This window comes from Phoca vitulina, unplaced genomic scaffold, assembly GCF_004348235.1.
Source record: "Phoca vitulina isolate PV1807 unplaced genomic scaffold, GSC_HSeal_1.0 scaffold59, whole genome shotgun sequence".
Classification (NCBI taxonomy): domain Eukaryota; kingdom Metazoa; phylum Chordata; class Mammalia; order Carnivora; family Phocidae; genus Phoca; species Phoca vitulina.
Genome location: NW_022589762.1, coordinates 8101215 through 8120812, shown reverse-complemented (window position 1 = coordinate 8120812; position 19598 = coordinate 8101215). Strand labels below are relative to the sequence as shown.

Sequence of the window (19598 nt, the reverse complement as noted above, 5' to 3'; positions counted from 1 at the left end):
TAGCTCTGCTTGCTGTAATTTCCTCCTGCCTTGGAAGCCGCCAAATGACTTCGGGCTTCCAAAGCCCACTAGGTAATTTGAGAAGCGTTACTCAGTCACTGAAACTCAACACACAGATCTCCTACTGTCACAGAATTCAGCACACTTTTTTTTCCCTATCTTTACATTACCATGTATATTATGGGACTGGCTTCCTCAGTCTGTTAAACATTCGAAGTTTCCTTCTGGAAAAGAATATGGGTGATGAGGAAGTTGTTCACATAGAAAGCTTACAGAATTTATCAGGACTGTTTCTGAGCATTGGCTGAAGTTGTGGATAGTGTATCATTAAGGAAGAGGATAATTAGATCTCAGCTTCGAACACTGCTAATTAATAACTTCCATTTTTAGGATTTCTGTTTATTTATTTATTTTTTTAAAGATTTTATTTATTTATTTGACAGAGAGAGATACAGCAAGAGAGGGAACACAAGCAGGGGGAGTGGGAGAGGGAGAAGCAGGCTTCCCGCAGAGCAGGGAGCCCGATGCGGGGCTCCATCCCAGGACCCTGGGATCATGACCTGAGCCGAAGGCAGACGCTTAACGACTGAGCCACCGAGGCACCCCTCTGTTTATTTTTATTACACAGAGTAGGATATTCACATTTCATTCTCTTAAGTACAACCCAGATTCAGTGCATTGAAATTGCCCTTTGTTGTTTTAAACTCCAGTGCCTAACACACGATACATGCTCAATATTTGTTAAGTGTAGGTGGCTTTGTTTGATGAGAAAACATTAGCATAATAAACAAGCTCTAAAGATTTAAAAAAACAAGCACTCACTATATGATGATGCCATATATGTATTATATTGATACACATATATATTTAAATATAAATATATACACACATATATATTCAAAGGGCAATTCTAAAACACCTACCAGTGCCAAGATGAGAAAAAAAAGTCAAAGTCTAGCATGAAAAGAGCAGTGTTTTCTCTCAAATTCTAAGATCGTCACTTATTAGAATTACAGCTTGCTGATGATTTTTGTTAAAGTGTCAAGGAATCAGAAAGTTTAACAAGATCTGATCACTCATTGCCTGCACCCAGGGTAGAGTGGGTGGTCCAGGCATGATGGAGAAAGGAATTGAACTTGTGGAAGGTACACACTAAAAAACACAATGCTTTATAAATAGCACTGAGGAAACTTTCTAATTCCTGGCATGGGTAAACTAGCAATTCTGAAAAGATCATTCCTATGTCATCCAGAGTCAATTCTGAATGTTTTTATAGGAACAAATAAATACCAGGGTGCAGACATAAGTCATACCTCCTGATTTTTATTATAGAATATTCAGGCATCAGCAGCATAAAACTATTCCAAATTTGACCCAAGCATTCAAGTGAATGAGCTTGTGTTTCTTTTTTTCCTCTCAAAAATATATTAAATTGCCAAAATAAGAGAAAAATGTTAGAAAAATCAGAGGCAAGGGGCACCTGGCTGGCTCAGTAGGTTGGGCATCTGAATCTTGGTTTCGGCTCAGGTCGTGATCCCGGGGTCTTGGGATTGAGCCCACCATCAGGCTCCACACTGAGCGTGGAGTCTCTCTCCCTCTCCTTCTGCCCCTCCCCCCACCCCTTTCTAAAATAAATAAATAAATCTTTTAAAAAAGAAGAAAAATTAGAAGGAAAGTACATGTAAACCATTTAGATGATAACTAGCCCAGACATGATGTAGTAGTTACCACTATAAGTAATACTGAGACTTAATAGTATTTATGGCTGCTGCCTCCTTCCTACTCATATGCCATTCCTTAGTTATTGATGATGACATTAATTTATCTGGAAAAGGTCAGTGAAAAGCTTAAACAAAAATGTATTTTTTAAACGTGTTCCTTATGTTTCCATCTACGTGATGTGAAGAACAAAGGATTAAGTCTAGATTATTCTAAACCAATTTTAATAACCAGTAATTTGTATTAGCACAATTATTCTTTGCAAATAGATACTACAAATGTAATTCTTAACATACTTAAAATTAAGTTTCTCTGTTAGAAAACATTTTCCCTCAACAATTCTGTTTAGTTTAGCATTGTGCTTAGTCTATCAATGTGCTAAGCCTGCCCTGACAATATACCACAGAGCGAGTGGTTTAAACAACAGAGATGTATTTTCTCACCATTTTGTAGGCTAGAAGTCCAAGATAAAGGCATCAGCAGGTTTAGTTTCTTCTGAAGCCTCTCTCTGGCTCATAGACGACCACCATCTCTCTGTGTCCTCACATGTTTACCCCTTGAACTGTGTGTGTTTATACCCTAATCGTCCTTTCTTGTAAGGATATCGGTCATATTGGATTAGGAGTCACCCAAATGACCTTATTTTCCCCAATTACCTCTTTAAAGTCCTTATTTCCAAATACAAGGTATATTCTGAGGTACTGGGGGTTAGGACTTCCACATATGAGTTCTGGGGGACACGATTCAGCCCATAACACTTAGCATGTTAGTTATTATATGAAACAAAAAAACATCTTTGCCCTGCCTAAACCTCATTAATCATAAATTCAGAGTTATTAGAATTCTAACTAAAGACTTTTTGAAGATTAATTTCCAGAAGCATTTCAAAAGCAAAACCATATGCAGTTTTACCTTCCTCTTTCACTCTGATATTATTTAACTGTTTCTTTGTCAAATAGGTTGTTTTCACATGCTGGGACTCCAGATTCTAGATTAACTATCAAGGCAAGAAGAAAATTGCTTAAGGGGTGCCTGGGTGGCTCACTTGTTAAGCATCTGCTTTTGACTCAGGTCATGATCCCAGGGTTCTGGGATCAAGCCCCACATCGGGCTCCCTGCTCAGTGGGAAGCCTGCTTCTCCCTCTCCTGCTCCCCCTGCTTGTGTCTCTCGTTGTGTCCCTCTCTGTCAAATAAATAAATAAATAAATAAATAAATAAATAAATAAATAAAATCTTTTTTAAAAAAGAAAATTGCTTAAGATTTGGGCATAGAAGGTAATATTAGGATATAACACCAACTAAATCTGTCCTAAATGATCAGTTCTTTGTGGGGTGTGTGTGGGTGTGTGTTTGTGTTCATATATGCAAGCAGCTTTATTTAGAATAGGAACCTATTGGGGCACCTGGGTGCCTCATTCAGTTAAGCATCTGACTTCAGCTCAGGTCATGATCTCAGGGTCCTGGGATCAAGCACCTCTTGGGCTCTGTGCTCAGTGAGGAGTCTGCTTCTCCCTCTCCCTCTGCCCCTATCCCAGTTCTTGCTCTCTCACCCTCTCTCTCTCTCATAAATAAATAAATAAAATCTTTTAGAATAGGAACTTATTGTCTCTTCTTTTATAATTTCACATCAACCTCCAAATGTCTTTGAAAGAGATAGTAACTTTTGAGTGAAGAAGAAGTCAACTTACCCTATAGAAACCTTGTCCAAACAATATTTACTGAGCAAAAAAAGAGCAGCTAAACTGAAAAAGACTGGTGATAATAAAAGTTAAATTACATGTATCACTGTTATGGACTAAATGTTTGTTGCCCTTTCCCCCACTCCACCATATTCATATATGAAATCTTAACTCCCAACATGGCGGCATTAGGAAGTAGGGCCTTTGGCAAGGAATTAGTGCTCTTAGAAAGGGGATCACAGAGAGCTCTCTCACTCTTCGCCATGTGAGGGTGCAGTGAGAGATTAGCAGTTTACAACCTGAAAGAAGACCTTCACCAGAACCCGACCACGCTGCCACCTAGATCTCAGACTTCCAGCCTCCAGAACTTGAGAAATAATTTCTCTTTTTATAAGCCACCCAGTATATGGTATTCTGATATTGTAGCCTTCATTGACTAAGACAATCACTAAGACTTCTACTATAATAAATTGAATAATGAAAAACATTATTTGAGGCCAACTAATGGCTGTTCTTATGGTTCAAGTGTGTTTAGTTCCATAGAGACTTGACTGTAGAAAGCACCATTTTCAAAATTATTAGAATCATCATGCTTATTTTTATCCCTACTAGGTTTATTCATGATGGCTCTGATCAATTGCTCTTGCTTCTAGTTTAGCTTCCTTGGATTTTGAGCATATTGTTCTTCCCATAGGAATTATAATAAATTACAATCTCAAAAGCAAAATAATTTTGGAAAAAGCAATAGGCTTCATGGAGCTCTTATATATAAGGGATGTAATAGAGAAAAGAAGACTAGGATATGATAAGGGAAATTTTTATTTTTTATTTGTTTAAGTTTATTTATTTTTAGGAATCTCTATGTACAATGTGGGGCTTGAAGTCACAATCCTGAACTCATGAACCTGAGGTCAGGAGTCCCTTGCTCTTCCGACTGAGGCAGCCAGGTGCCCTGATAAGGGAAATTTTAAATCTTTAAGCCCCCAAACAGCTTTTGTTCATTTAGGGTCTCTGCTCTCAAGAGGTTGGGGATATTATAAATCAGGACACTTTGGTCCATGAATCTGATCAGAAAGAATAATTAGCCCAGTTCTAAGAGAAGCTTGTTTTGAAAACTACTTCTCAAGAGAGAGCAAGATCCTAGTCCCTTAGATTTGATGTAAATCCCAGGACCTAGCCATGCATTATGTTTGCAGGAAATATTATGAAGAAATGTAATAGAGAGTTTAAATATTAAAATGTAACCCTGACCTATTAAGATATGTTTAATTAATATTTTGTTCTTTAATAAAAGGTTCTTATATAAAATTGCTGAGATATCCCTATTTCTATTTATGGGAGCTTTAGTTCTTTTATTAGAAAATGAATATATGTTTTATAAAAAATATGGAAAATATTAAAAGGACAATAATAAATACTAATAATTCTATCATTCTGAGATAATTACTGTTAATGTTTTAGAATGTTTTGTCAGTCTTTTGTTTATCTGTGTTTGGGATATAAGTGAATGTAATTGTTCATCTATGTAAGATAAAGATTCTTCACTCTTACTATATAATTTTTCTTTGAACTTCCATTAATTCTAGCATAAATCATATTGTGTTCTTGTACATGGTAAGTCATATTTATCTTGTTGTTTCTGAGATTTTCTCTTTGTTTTTTAGCAGTTTGATTGTGATATGTCAAGGTGAGGAGTTCTTTATACATTCCTCTCTTTCTTCTTAACAGGATCATTAGTGGTATACCATACTCCATCCCCTTCTTATAAGTAATATGATTTTTAGTATATGCAGCGACTATATTTCTCAGCATTTATTACAACTAGGTGTGATTATGTGACTGAGTCTCACCAATGGAATGCGGGCCACTTCCATGCATTGTCCATGCTCTTTCCCCTTTCTACAGAGTGAAGACAGATGACTGACCATCCAGTGGGTGGAGGAGTCACAGGATGGGAAGAAGTCCCATTATCAGCAGCACCAAATAAGTCTGCTATGTGAGTGAAAAGCAAATTAATTTTATTTTTAAGCTTTAAGCTCTGGTCCTGGATTCAGTGTCGGTCTATTCTGATAAAAAACCATGAGCATCTCTTCACCTATGAGAGTGAAACCACATGCTGTTTTTAAGTTTTTTGGTTCTCTTTGATCCAAGAGTTTTGAGGTAAACTATTAAGTGAAAAAGAGTATCTGAGAAAGAGGAAAGGTACAGGACATTTATAGGGGAAGACCATTCAGGGAAATGAATAGTGAACACCGGTATGAATTGAGGGGGAAAAAAAAGAAATTGAGTAAAGGACTCCAGTGCCCAGATAATAGTAAATATATATATATAAGCACTGCTGGTGCTTAAGCTACATGTTAGGTACGTTGAGTCTGATTGTGGTGAACCTTGTCTATTATGTTAAGAACTGTGGTGTTTTAAATGATGGGTCAATGGTTCTTGTGATATACTAAACACCATGAACAGAAGAATGTGAAGTTATAGTAAAGGCCAGGCAACTCTAACAAAGAGGCCAACAAATATGGTGATTAATGAGCAAAGTTTATTCTCTCTAAGGGAAATGTGCAGCAGCAAGAGTTGGCCTCTACTCTACAAATTACCCCCAAGAACCATGGCTAGAAAAGCTGTTCTCCTTACTCTAAACAGGGCTTCTTAGGTGACCTCAGTTGGTTCCATTTCCAACTCAAGAACAGAGAAAACATTTTCTTTTTAGCCAATGACATGGATTTGCCTGGATTGTTTGTTAGCATTCTGTTGGTTAACATTTAGTCACATAGCTACTCCTTGCTGCAGGGGAAGTTAAGAAACATAGCCTCTTGCTGAAAAGCCATGTGCCCAGGAAAAAGAAACGCACAGATTTAAAATGTGCTTCTTCAAAATTACAGAGATTACACCACGGAATCTTTATTCTTTTTCAGTTTGGAAGTTGATCCAATGAATGCCACAGTATAAAAGCGCTAATATAGTTGATGAAGAGCCTACAGAGACCTTTATACAAAGAAAAGACATGTTGAAACATGACTTTTAGGCTACATACGATGACATGTGGAGCATAGCATGAAAAGGGGACAGATTAGTTCCATAATCTGAATTGTGGAGCAGTTATATTGAACAGGCAAAAAATATAATGCTTCAGGACCATGACAGAGATATCACCTATGGTCAAGAGAGGTGGACAGAGAGGAAGAGCAAAGAAACAGTAGGACTTGATAAACAAATGTATGTGGTAGGTGAGGATGAAGGAGAATTGTGTGTTTATGTGGAAGAGAGATAAAATTAGTTTAACTTGGTAGTAGGAGAGTGTTATTTGAGGGGCCTAAAAGCTTAGGGAAGAATAAGAAAAGCTGCCCCAATTCCTTCCCCACACATCTATCCATGAAACAATATTCCACTGTAGGACAAGGGACTAGAAGGGCACTTGTGCAAGAGAGCAATGTAATCTGGACAAAACACTTGAGCATATTTATGTTATTTGGCTGTGAAATCATTTTGGCTGGAGGGAGGAAGGGCTCAGCTCTGGTCCTGGATTCACTTTCTGTCTATTCTGATAAAAACCATTAGCATCTCTTCACCTAGAGTGAAACCACATGCTGTATTGAGAAAACAAATGACACAGATATCTCACGTAGGACAACAGAAGTGTGCTTGGGATTTTGATTTATTAAAAGAAATGAGATGAAAGAGGATAGACATTCAGCAAACAGTTCCTTATAACACAGCACTTTTCTGAGAGTATCTAAGTGTTTATTATCAATTTCATTTCAGAACAAACAGATAATGAGGGTCTGAGAAGCCCTCTCCTGAGACATGACGTCACAGAGGATCCCTTACAGGTTCAGCCACTGTCAAACTGATGTTACAGGGCAGACTTCCTGGGTTCTGTCTCTTACCACCTTCACAGTGAGTAAGTGATCTCGTATCATCCCAGCTTCCTCCCCTCTCAGAGCTTCTCTCCCAGGAAGCTGAAAAGGACGGCCTGAAACAGAGAGAACGCTCCTTGGCTAAGGCTTAATGCAGCAAAATGACAGAACCTTATTTGGGCAGACACAATTTCAAGAGACTTAGATTGCAAATATTTCAGGACAGCAACAAATATCTCACAGAATTTATATCAGGATGGAATTATGTGGCCCATGAGCCATAGTATGGAAAATAATTACCATAAGAGATTATAGCCAGACAACAACTATAGAACTATCTCCCTATCTACATAATCAGTAAGAATATGAGGGTGAAGATGCCAACATTTCAGTTTGCAAAATATGAATAAATTCACAAGGAATGGAAGGTAGGAAAACACAGCTCCAGATCCCTCATTCCTGTCCTGATTTGCCAAAGTTTCCATGTGGATAACCCCAGCCTTGTTTATCCCCAGATAGGAGTGATTGTGTGACCTTCATGATAAAAGTCACCAAAAACCATACAACTCTCATCCTTTCCATACAACTGGGAGGAAAAGAGAGTTTTCTAATCTGTAATTGGAAAGATAGGAGCTTATATTTTCTGTGGTTCCTTCTAGCTCTAATTTTCTATGTGTGAATAAGAAAGTTTGTGATAGTGTTCTCCTAAAATCTGATGTCTATTGAAACTACATAGCAGGAAAGTCTTAATCAAAATTATAAGGGTCAAACACATCACAAATATGCCAATATTTTAGCATCTAAACTGATTGCCCACACTTTTATCATACCTAGAGTTAGCACAAAAAATCATGACACTCCAAGGAACTAACATTTGAATTTAGGAATGTGCATATCAGGGACCAAGAATGTGGGCAGGAGAGAGGGATAACCACTGAACCCAAGCTTTACCCAGCCTCTGAGGATAAAGGGGAATGACAGTAATGCTTTGCAAAGGGCAAAGCTGATGTTTAAGAGAGATAGGAGCCCACTCAGATTCTGAACTCTCAGACGGAACAGTTGTACTAACTTAAACTTTCCTTGACCACTTACAAGAGGCCCTGGATGATAAAGCCTTGTCTCTTCATCCCTCCATGAGGGTGATACCCCTCTCCCGTTGCTACAATAGGAAATGTTCTAGACAAAGCCACCCATTTGACTCTTTTGAAATTATCACTTGGGATATTATTGTTCTACTTTGGGCTCTACGGGCAAACAAGTGTCTCAAGAACAGTAGCAGAGGGGCACCTGAGTGGCTCAGTCGTTAAGCGTCTGCCTTCGGCTCAGGTCATGGTCCCAGGATCGTGGGATCAAGCCCCGCATCGGGCTCCCTGCTCCACGGGAAGCCTGCTTCTGCCTCTCCCACTCCCCCTGCTTGTGTTCCTGCTCTCGCTATCTCTCTGTTAAATAAATAAAGTTTAAAAAAAAAAAAACAGTAGCAGAGTGATGAAGTGGAACACAAACTGAGAAAGTGGAGACATTTATACAAATGACTGAGAGTTACAATGACTTCAAGTGAAATTTGGGACAATTCACTTAACTTCTCCAACTACAATAATAAATTGTATATTCTCATTTATATAATGGCAATGTTGGGATAGATATTGTGGTTGTTTGCAATTAAAACCACCATATACTTTGGTTATGTTGGGGATGTGACAAATACAAATACATGGTCTACCCTTGAGTTGATAAAAAAAAGTTCTCAAATCCAATCATTTATCCAGCCAAAAATTTATCTCCCACCTGTTTTACTTACCTCAAAGCAACACAGTAACCTTTTATATACCAGACATTTCAATTTTGTGTGAGGGAAACTTGGTCAGAGCATCGGTAGAACATGTAATATTCATATGGAAGATAGGATATGGTGGATGAAGAGAACCCAAGAATCTGATGTGTTCTCTCCCCGTGATGCCATGAAGAGTCATAGAGCAGCACAAAGGAGGAAGGAAGTGCCCTGCCTGGAGAGGCAGGCCGCCTCACATACACAGCCTATGGGAACTATGGTCAACAGATCATGAGAATGATTTTCAATTTTTCTCTAAAGGTTTCATCTCCACAGATGCCAGGATCCTTCTATCTTTATTCCTATTTCAAAATCAAATTTATAACTATTGCCTGGTTATAAATCTTTTATTTCCTTTCACTGTCTAGCACATAATATGGAAATTTCATCACTGAGTCAACTAAAAGGGACCTTTACTAGAAAGAGAAACATCACAGAAATAAACAAAAAGGAGAAATGTTTCCACTCACAGGAATTAATGACAGCTCAGAACAAAAACTCTGTTTGGTAAATGTTCTCACCAGAAAGAAGTCTCCGAGGACTTAGTCTTACTGAGAGGCAGGAGAAGTCATTTGCAGAACATGAGGGGACTGTCTCACTGAGACCAGATTTGTACATGTCTAAACTATCTAGCATGTGGGCTTTGGAACTCGCCAGAGCTGCCAGCTTTTTGTGCCAAAAAACTTAGAGGTTAAAGGCAAAGAGTACTCACCTGGCCTTCCCAGACGGTCCATCTTTATAACGTCGTCCTCTTTATTCTTATACACAGTATTACACAGGGACCGTCTGTATCTGAACAAGACTAAGACCAAGCTCCCTGGATCAGAGACAAATACCTGGAAACTCTATCATAGATCCCCAGATTCTATAGGGTTTTTCCTATTCTTAAACCTGGGCGTTCACCTCAGCTCAGCCAGGGCCCCAAATATTTCCTCAGGCTCCATAGGCATACCAGGAATGGACTTCCTAGCCCAGTCCTGACCTCTGTCCCCCAGGTATTTCCATCATACACGAAAGTATAATTTCTAAGAATTCTTAGCCCAGGGTCATTGAAAGGCTTTAAAGCCCAGAGATAAGGAATTGTTTTCCCAGATCTTGTAATAAGGAACATATTTTCAAGGACCTCACAATTTAATGGATCCCTCCTCTCCTCTTCTAGGCCCCACATTAAGACTTACATTTCCTTATGGGTTCATCAACCTCACTGAAGAAGGGGAAAAATGAGAAAAAGACCAAAGAAAGAATGGTCATGGTAAAGAGGATGTATAGGCAGAAGGCCACATTCAGGTGTGATTCAAACCCACACATGAAGATGCAAATAAGGATCCAGGAATTCTCTGTCCCAGCTCTGTCACCTCCTGAGTGACAGGCTGATGAAGTCACAGTTTCAGAAACAATGGGAGTAATGAATATCTCAGTGGGGATTGGCCAAGCCTTTGAAAAACCAAACACTGAGGAAAATCAGATAGCTTTACTTCTGCAAAAGCCTCAGTGGCCCCCCAAACACTGGCCTATATAAACACAGCGAGGAGGAGGGAAGACTCATACACAAATACTCAGTCCAGGTGTGCTCCTGCATTGGAATCGTGTCTGTAAACAAAGGGAGTGGCCTGTTTCCTCAGACCCCTCAGCTTTAGGACCAGCTTTATTTAGGGAAAAAGATGTCTAAGTTGGAGAGGAAAGAAAGATCAGTTGTTCCTGAACAGAAAATCCATATCTTTCCCTAGAAGCTCCAGAATTCCCTGTCTCAGTGTACTTACTCCTGTCAGGAGTGTGTGTCCCATTGACTATGGGTTATCTCCCCAGTCACAGGCATCAGGGGAGGGAACTTAATTTTCCAAGATAATTATAATGCTGTCTTCTGAACTAAACAGAATATTAGGCAGAAGCGTTGCTCTGATTATCACCAGAATATGTTCCCTTGCTCCTTGGCAGCAGCTCTGGAAAGGCTGGGGAGAGAGTCGAGGGATCGGGCCATAGCATTGCCTGCTGCATGAACACAGCCTTGCTCACAAATGGAATTTTCTCTGAAGCAATACCTCCTAAGTTTTAACTTATTACACAAAAACAGTGCCCAGTGCTGGCTTGGACAAGAAATACGAGATCTTAATACTGCCCTCTGGGGGCTTCTCACCCAGCTGAGGAAATAAAACCTCAGGCCCAAAAAGCAAGGGTCATTATGGGCTGGGAAAATTGGGAGATTCTTCAGAGAACATGAGAGAAAAAAAATAGCTATTAAACAAAGGGAACTAACAGAAGATGACCTCCTGAGAGTTGGAGTGGCTCCCTGGTTACAGGGGATGGAAACAGAAATAAGATGCCCGCCTGCCTTTATTGGCTTCATTTTGAGAACACTCTCAGAAACCGAAGATTTCTTAACCTAGATTTTTAAAAGATGTATTGAGATAAAAATCCATGTTTAGAAGCGGAAATAAAAAACAATTATTGGTAGTACTTTACTTATTATAACTAATAATCAGTAGAAAAACTGTTATCTACTGTGTTTTGTTTTGTTTCATTTTGAATGCTTTCGACAAAAAGGCCACCACTGCTGATGGACAGGTGTTTTAGGCCTAAAGATACTCAGTGACTCCAGCCCCCCTTTCTCCTCCAAAAAGGCCTTTCCTCCTGACACAGAACTCTTCAATATTTTTATTCTTTTCCATATAAAGTCTGTTTGTGTCCCCTCATGTAGACAAATTTGGGGGGAAAACACCACTTTATAATCATGCGTGAGATATTTAAAAAACAAATATTGGCCTTTCTATTTTAAAAACAATATTTGAGGGGTGTGTGAGTGCCTCTGCCGGTTGGTGTCTGACTCTTGGTTTTGGCTCAGGTCATGATCTCAGGGTCGTGAGACTGAGCACTCAGCGGGGAGCCGGCTTAAGATTCTCTCTCTCCCTTTCCCTCTGCCCCTCCCCACCTCTCTCTCTCTAAAAATAAATAAATGTTTGAAACTTTGAGACTAATTTAATGATCTAAGATACTAAAGGAGAAAAATGTGGGGTTGTTGACATTTAAATGTATATGAAGACTATATAGAAAGACAATAATAATAGTTCAATGGAACCTCTTTTTAACTTGATATTTAGGATTATTTTTTCAATGGAGTGGTAATTGAGGAGTGAACAACTTTCTGGAAGTGTTATTCCAGGGCATCATTAGCAGAAGAGATTACTCCTTTCAGCTTTGGAAATGAACCATGATAAACTCTTTGTTTATACAAATACAAGCAAAGTAAACACTTTTGTTCAGGAAGAAAACTATTAGGCTAGCTTAAATCTCAATTTAAGTCCCAGAGGTTGAGACACAATGTGTATCTGTTAATAAATACATCAGGCATATCACCACTCAGGGAGCATTTTGGAAGAGCAATAGTTTCCTGGGAAGGATATTAAGACTAGAACATTGGTGTAGCACACATGAAGATATATAAGTTTAAATACCCAAGATTTGGGGAAAATAAATGGAAAGCTATTGTGATTGCAGTGTGCTTGTAGAAAGGTGAGAAAGACGATGGTTTCCCTCCTTGGAATTAATGTCAAAAGGGTGGGATCTCATCTTGGGCTATTGTTAAGCCCTCCTGACCCAGCAGCCTGAAGAATCCCTGTGAAGAACAGAAAAAGAAGTAGCTAAGGAGCATTGTCATGTAAGCACTACATGCTCTTTGCACTGGATAGGCAACCGAGCTGCATGACCTCCTACCAATTCCTCCCCATTCCCACCCTCTTGTATGCTCTCCCTGAACAGCAGGGGCTGGAAGACTGAGAACTACATTTCCCATAAGCCTGGACAGGTGGAATCTGGGCTAGGTTCCACCATGCTAGGTTCTCCCATTTATGGGAGATTTCGTTTTGTAGGGGGCCTTTCCACTTGCCCTGAAAATTGCTAGCCTTGGTTTTTGCAGCATGGTGACCTTTAGCAGTGATTTCCTGGGGTTTTTGAAACTTCATGATGAAGATTTCGTAAGCGCACAATTTCCTGTAATAAACCACTTACTGCTTTAAATACCTATAGGGCTTTCTGTTTGATGTCTAAATTTAGAGCCCTGGATCTCCTTAAATTCATTTAACCTTGGGAAAGATTATATTTTGGGGAGCAGAGCCTTAGAGTTGTATTCTCTCATTCCAGAGTAGTGAAACATGAAGAATGAAACATCTGCAAGAAATTTATTGGGCAGATAGACAGAACAAAAAAAGAGAAAGTGAAAGAAATTACTCAGCAGGAAATAATCAGAAATTTAGGAATCAGAAATAGGAAAGACATGCATAAGCCCAGAAATGAAGAAGACAAGAAAAATTATTTAAAACTTTTTAAAATAATCAGGCTTTTAAAAAAGAATCAATAAAAGTTAATAAATAATGTATAAAAAGAGAATAAAATGGAAAATAGAAAAAAGAAATGTGCCCCCAGAAACTGCAGGAGGATTTGTGAAAAAAAAAAGAACATACCAAGAGACTCCCCCTCCAAAGAAACAGATGCAGACACAAAAAACAAATACCTCCCTGGCCATTTTGAATAGCATCTTAATAGATATGCATATAGTTTTATCAACATCAAAGTGAATTGGGATTTAATAGTTCTTTATCAAAAGTTATTGTAAGTATTAGACAGTGAAGGGACTTTTCCAGACAATTTTAACTTCCTATTCAGTGTAGAAATCCCTCACATAACTGTTCTGACAGGTAGTGCCAGACTTTTCTTTAGCATTTCTACTGACAGGAATTCCTTTCAACTCAAAACAACCTATCTCGTGTCTCCAACTTAGATATCACTCCCCTCCTTTTCCTTCCCCTCTCTTCTCCCTCCCTTCTCCCCACTCCTCCCTCCTTCTCTGTCCTTCCTCCACCTCCTCCTCCCTCCTCCTTCTCCTTCTCTCTCTCTCCACAGTTCCTTATACACCTCTCCAACTCTCCACATGGATGCTTTAATGACCCATCATGACAAAGATGGTTAAAAGAGGAGAACAGAGAGGAAGAGCAGGTAAGTAGGTAAGAATGAGAGAATTATGTGGCGGAACTTAGATGAAAATAGGTTCACTTGATAATAAAGCATTTGCGGGGGGGCCATGAAGCTTTGGGTAGAAAGAGAAAATCTATACCAATTCCTTCTCTAAGCATCTGTCTTCATGAATCTATATTCTACTGTAAGATATGAAAGGAGCATGGCACTTATATAAGAAAACAATCTGGACAGAACATTTTAGAGTGTTCAGATGAATTAGCCACGTGATAATCTTGGGTAGAGAGAGGAAGGACTCAGCCATGGTCCCGGATTAAAAGTTTGCTTCGTCTAATAGGGACCATGAGCTTTTCTTCCCCTGAAATAATGACTCTACATGTTGCTTTAGGAGAATAAGATAGCATAAGTCATTCACCTAGGATTTCACCTGGAAGTGGGAAATTTGTTTGGGATTTGGACTGACTATAAGCAACTGAGTGTTAGAAACCTTAAGTTCAACAAAAAACTCCTGGTAATATAGAACTTTTCTGAGAGTCTCAAAATATTTATTATCTTTTTTTTTTTTTTTCAGTATAAACATACATAATGAGGGTCTAAGAAGCCCTCTCGTGTCTGGGATATGATGTCACAGGTGATTCCTTAGAGGCTCAACCACTCTCAAACTGATGGTCCAGGGGTACAGATCTCAACCTCAGAACCCCTGGGCTCTCTTGCTACCCTCACAAGTAGTGAGGGATCTCTTCCCATCCCATCTTCCTTCCTTCCCAGAACTTGTCTCCTTGATGACTCCAGAGGACAGCCTGGAACAAGAAGAAAATTGATTATACCGCTGACCCAGCAGATTGCAACTCCCATTTTGGACAGCAGAACAATGAAAGAGATGCAGATTATAAAATTTTCTATACATCATTAAACACTCAGAAAAATCCTGTCAGGACAGGACTATATATATGATTCTTGACCCATTGTCTGGGAAATACTTGTCACAAGAGATTACTGTTTCTCGAGTTAAATATATAAAAAATGTTTTAAGCTTGAAAGATTTGTTCCTCAGTGACCAACCTTTTCTTGTGCTTTGGCCTGATTCTCAAAATATCTGTGCAGAAATCCCACTGAATAATAAAGCTATATAATGTTATCATTATATAATAGCTGTATCATTATATAATAATTGTTATAATAATTATATAATGGGATATGTTACATGAACTATAAAAGTCAATCCTCACCAAATAGCCCACAACTTTCACTTTACATAGCAGAGAGAAAACAAAAGTTTAACATGTAACATTCATATTGAGGGAGTGATACTGTGGACACGAAGAACTCAATGATGTCTAGGTTGAAGGACCAAAAAACCAAGAGTCCAGTGTGTTATCTCTCTGTAATTTCACAAGGGAGTCACAGAATAGCACAAAGAAGGGAAGAGCTAACCTTACCTGGAGAGGCAAATACACAATTTGCAGGAATTATGGTCCCCTGGTGGTCAGAATGTTTCCCAGAACAATGGGCTTTCAGTCTCCTCAGACTGTTTGTATGATTCTATCCCTACAAAGTCCTTCTGCACTTATCTCTATCACAAAAGCAACTTTATAACAAGTGCCTGGAGAAGAGTCACCTAATTTTTTCATGGGCATGAAAAAATGGTAACTTTGTCACTGAATCACTTGAGAGACAACCCTGATAAGAGGAGAAACATCGTAAGTATAGATGAGAAAAGAGAAACTTTTCCACCTACAGGAGACCCTAGATTATGAAGTTAATGAGGGCTCAGAACCAAACTTCTACTTGAAAATGTTCTCCCTAGAGAGAAGACAGAATTCTTAAGCTAAACAGAATGTGAGGGGGTTGCCTCACTGAGACTAGGTTTGAGTGTGGAGTTTTCAGCCATCTAGCACATGGACCATGGAAGTAACTAGAACCGCCCGCCTTATGGACATAATGAGCCCAGAGGTGAAGAGCAAAGAATACTCACCTGGCCTTCCCAGATGGTCCATCTTTATCTCATTTTCTTTATCCTTGCGCACAGCACTATGCAGAGAATACTTGCATCTAAGCAAGACTAAGACAAAGCATGGCGAGTCAGAGACCATCATCTGAAAATTCCTTCACATATCCCCAGATTCCCCAGGATTTCCTATATCCTTATACCTGGGCCTTATGTCAACTCAGGCAGGACCTTGGATACCTCCTCATGCTCCACAGATATACCACAAATGGGCTGCCTAGTCCAGTCCTGACCTATGTCCCTCAGGTACGTCCATTATATAAAAGATTATTATTTCTAAAACCTTTAGCCCTGGGTCATTAAGACCTTGAAGATCAGAGAAGAACAGACATTGCTTCCATGTTCCCCACCTTATAATGTATACCTTCTCCTCCCTCCGTACACACACTCTCTCATACATCTCGTTCCCCTGTGCCCTAAGGCCTCCTATGGTACTTACATTTCTTTATATGTTGGTCTATCTCAAGTAAAAAGGGAGAGAACATGACGAAGAGAAAAAATACAAAAAGCATAGCAAACAGGGCATAGAGCCAAGGAACACCATTTGGGAATAAACTGGCCCCTGGTTCAACCTCTGCCATTGAGATCTGAGAGAGTACATGGAATTCCCTGCCCCAGCTCTCTCACCTCCTAGGTGATCAGGGTGATGAAGTCACAGCTTAGGGCATAATAGGCGTGATGAGGATTGGATGAGGATTGGCCAAGCCCCATTCTATACATACTGTATAGAAACAAGGACTCTCGGGGAGTTTCACCTCTATTGCAGCTCTATTGAACCAAAAATACTAGACTATCAGGCAAGACCAACAGGAAGGTAGATTGGATTGCTACACAAATACTCTGAATGTGTGGTTCACTGCATGGGAACGATATCCATTCACAAAATGAAGGAACTGCTTCTCTAGACTTCACAGCCCTAGCGTTAGTCTTTGTCAGCCGAATGATGTCTAAGTCGAAAGACCACATTTTCCTGAGGAGAGATTTCAGATCCTTCCCTAGAAGCTCTGAAATACCCTGTCTTTGTGTGCGCATCATGACAGGACTGTGTGTCACACAGATTATGGGAACCTCTCCCCAGTTGTGTCAATGGGGAGGGAAGAGTTTATCTTCTAAGATGGGGGTTATGTTCTTCTAAATTAAATAGAATATCAGGCAGCAGAGTTTCTCTGAATATCACTGTTCTTTCAATATCTGCTAATTCCGAAGCTTCTACACAAACCCATCGAACATGTTTCAAAGAACTTAGATCAATCAGTTCTCGCCCGTTCAAAAGAGCACCTAACAGCAGAAGCTGTCTCATGCTTCAAGCCACTCTCCCCAGGGATTCCCAGCCCCCTGCTTCAGGCAACACCCCAACACCCCGTCCCGGCACCAGGATCTCAGATCCTGGTCTGAACTCCACCTTCTCTGTCTCTAGCGTGACCGGTGCACACCCACTGACAAGATGCTGGTGTGCCTCCACAGTCTCTGCCAGCTCCCAAGACTTGTTACAGACCATCTCCAGGAGCCTTCATGCCTAATCTCTATCTGCCATGAGTATGTGCTTCCTCTCAAGGTCCATGAACTCCCTCTTGCTCACCCAGAACAACAGAGAGAAGTCACTGACACCACGACACTGCCTAAGAACAAAAACAGTGCCCAGTGCGGGCTTGAACAAGAAATACGAGGCCGGAATACTGCCCTCTGGGGGCTTCTCACCCAGCTGAGGAAATAAAACCTCAGGCCAAAAAGGCAAGGGTCATTATGGGCTGGGAAAATTAGGGGATTCTTTAAAGAACATGAGAGAAGAAAAATAGCTATTAAGCAAATGGAACTAACAGGGGACGATCTCCTGAGAGTCAAAATGACGTCCCAGGTTCAAGGGGTAGAAACAGGGAACGAAGATACCCGCAGGCCTTTATTGGCTTCATTTCTGGTTGAGTCTCAGAAACTAAAATTCTTCAACCCAAGCTTTTTTAACACTTATCAGGATAAAAATTAATGTCTAGAAGCTAAAACAAAAAAAGTGTTGGTACTATTTTACTGTTACCATTACTAATAACCCTAAACACTAAAACCTACATGATTATGTTGTTTTGTTTCTGTTGATGCCCTCACACAGAAAGGCTCACGAGCCTTTGGACAGCTTTTCTCGTCCGAGACATTTCAGCGTTCAGTGTTCAGTAAGGACAGGCTTTGTTGGCTATCATTCAAGGCTTGTTAGGTGAATTTAATAAGGGCTTCTATGTGAGTTATAACATTCTATAGGCCAATGGAGGGAACAATAACATAGCAAAATGATCACACCAGTGGGAAAACAAAACGTTCCCCCGTTCCCTGAGGAGATGGATTGGCAGCTTTAGAAACGTGACCTGGTTGTACAAACCATACATGTTGGCTGGGGGAGACAGCACTGCCAGGTGTGAGGGGATGGACTGGGGTGGGGTAGGCCAGACCAGGACCCCACCTACTCCCTTCTTTCAGTGGTGTATGTTCCATTCCAAGTATAGTGCATTTTAACAGATCCAGCTTGCAGCAGGATAATGGGATCCCAGCAGACTGAGTAGTTCCCCTCACCCGGGGTGTGAAGTAACTCACCCATCCTGGTGGGACATCCTAAGTGCAAATTCCTGGAGATAAGTCCTTTTCCAGGTGTGTGGGAGCATGGTGTTCTTAGCAGCATAACACATCGATCCTCAGTGGGAGTCGGAGGAGTGGCTGTCTCTCGTGAATTCCAGACCTTCACGAAACTAGGTGCCTCAGCCAGGGTCCCCTGTCTGGCATATGGGACAATAGGCCCTACTGGTTGGTCATTTAAATGTACTAAAGCCTGGGACAGTACTTTAGTCCACCCAGCCAATGTGGTTTTACCTGTTAACAATTTGCTGCCTTAATATGCCATTTTTCCTTTCTAGCAACTCTGCTGCTTGTGGGTTATAGGGAATATGAAACCTCCATTCGATGCCTGACCTTTGAAATGTGATCCCCAATCACTATCTCCTCGATGAGCGTATCCATGCATGCCACTCAGTTTTTCTAATCTCCTGCTGGTGGCAGCTTGGTGTGCATGGCAGTAGGGGAAGTTTGGGTTGGGTCAGACACGGTGTCCGCACAAACCAAAGCTTGTTTAGAATCTTCATTCAGCAGGAAGAGGCCAATATAATCAATTTACCAGTCTTTCACCAGCTGGGAGCTCTTCTTCTCCTTTTGTAAAATTTTGATTGGGAAAGATATTTGGTGTGATTTAAATCATCTTAAATTTACTAACACTTATTTGTGATGTATGATCTACTCTGGAAAATGTTCCATGTACTATTGAGAAGAATGTGTTTATGCTGTCATTGGATGGAATGTTCTGCATATATTTTTAGGCCCATTTTGTCTAAAGTACAGTTCAAGTCCATTATTTACTTATTCATTTTTTGTCTGGATAATCTATCCGTTGTTCAAATCCCTACTATGATTATACTGTTGTTCCTTCAGATCTGTATGTGCTTAAATATTTAGGTGCTCTGATGTCAGGTGCATATATATTTCTAATTATTATAACCTCTTGATGA

At 40.0% G+C, this 19598-nt stretch overlaps 1 long non-coding RNA gene across 1 annotated transcript; it reads right to left on the bottom strand.

The window, feature by feature from the left end:
* Positions 1–14748: 14748 nt before the first annotated feature.
* Positions 14749–18655, bottom strand: LOC116623653. Its single transcript, XR_004297733.1, has 3 exons — positions 18637–18655; positions 16027–16113; positions 14749–14851 (listed from the first exon to the last, which is right to left on the bottom strand). It is a non-coding gene; the product is annotated as an uncharacterized LOC116623653 (long non-coding RNA).
* Between the last annotated feature and the right edge of the window lie 943 nt (positions 18656–19598).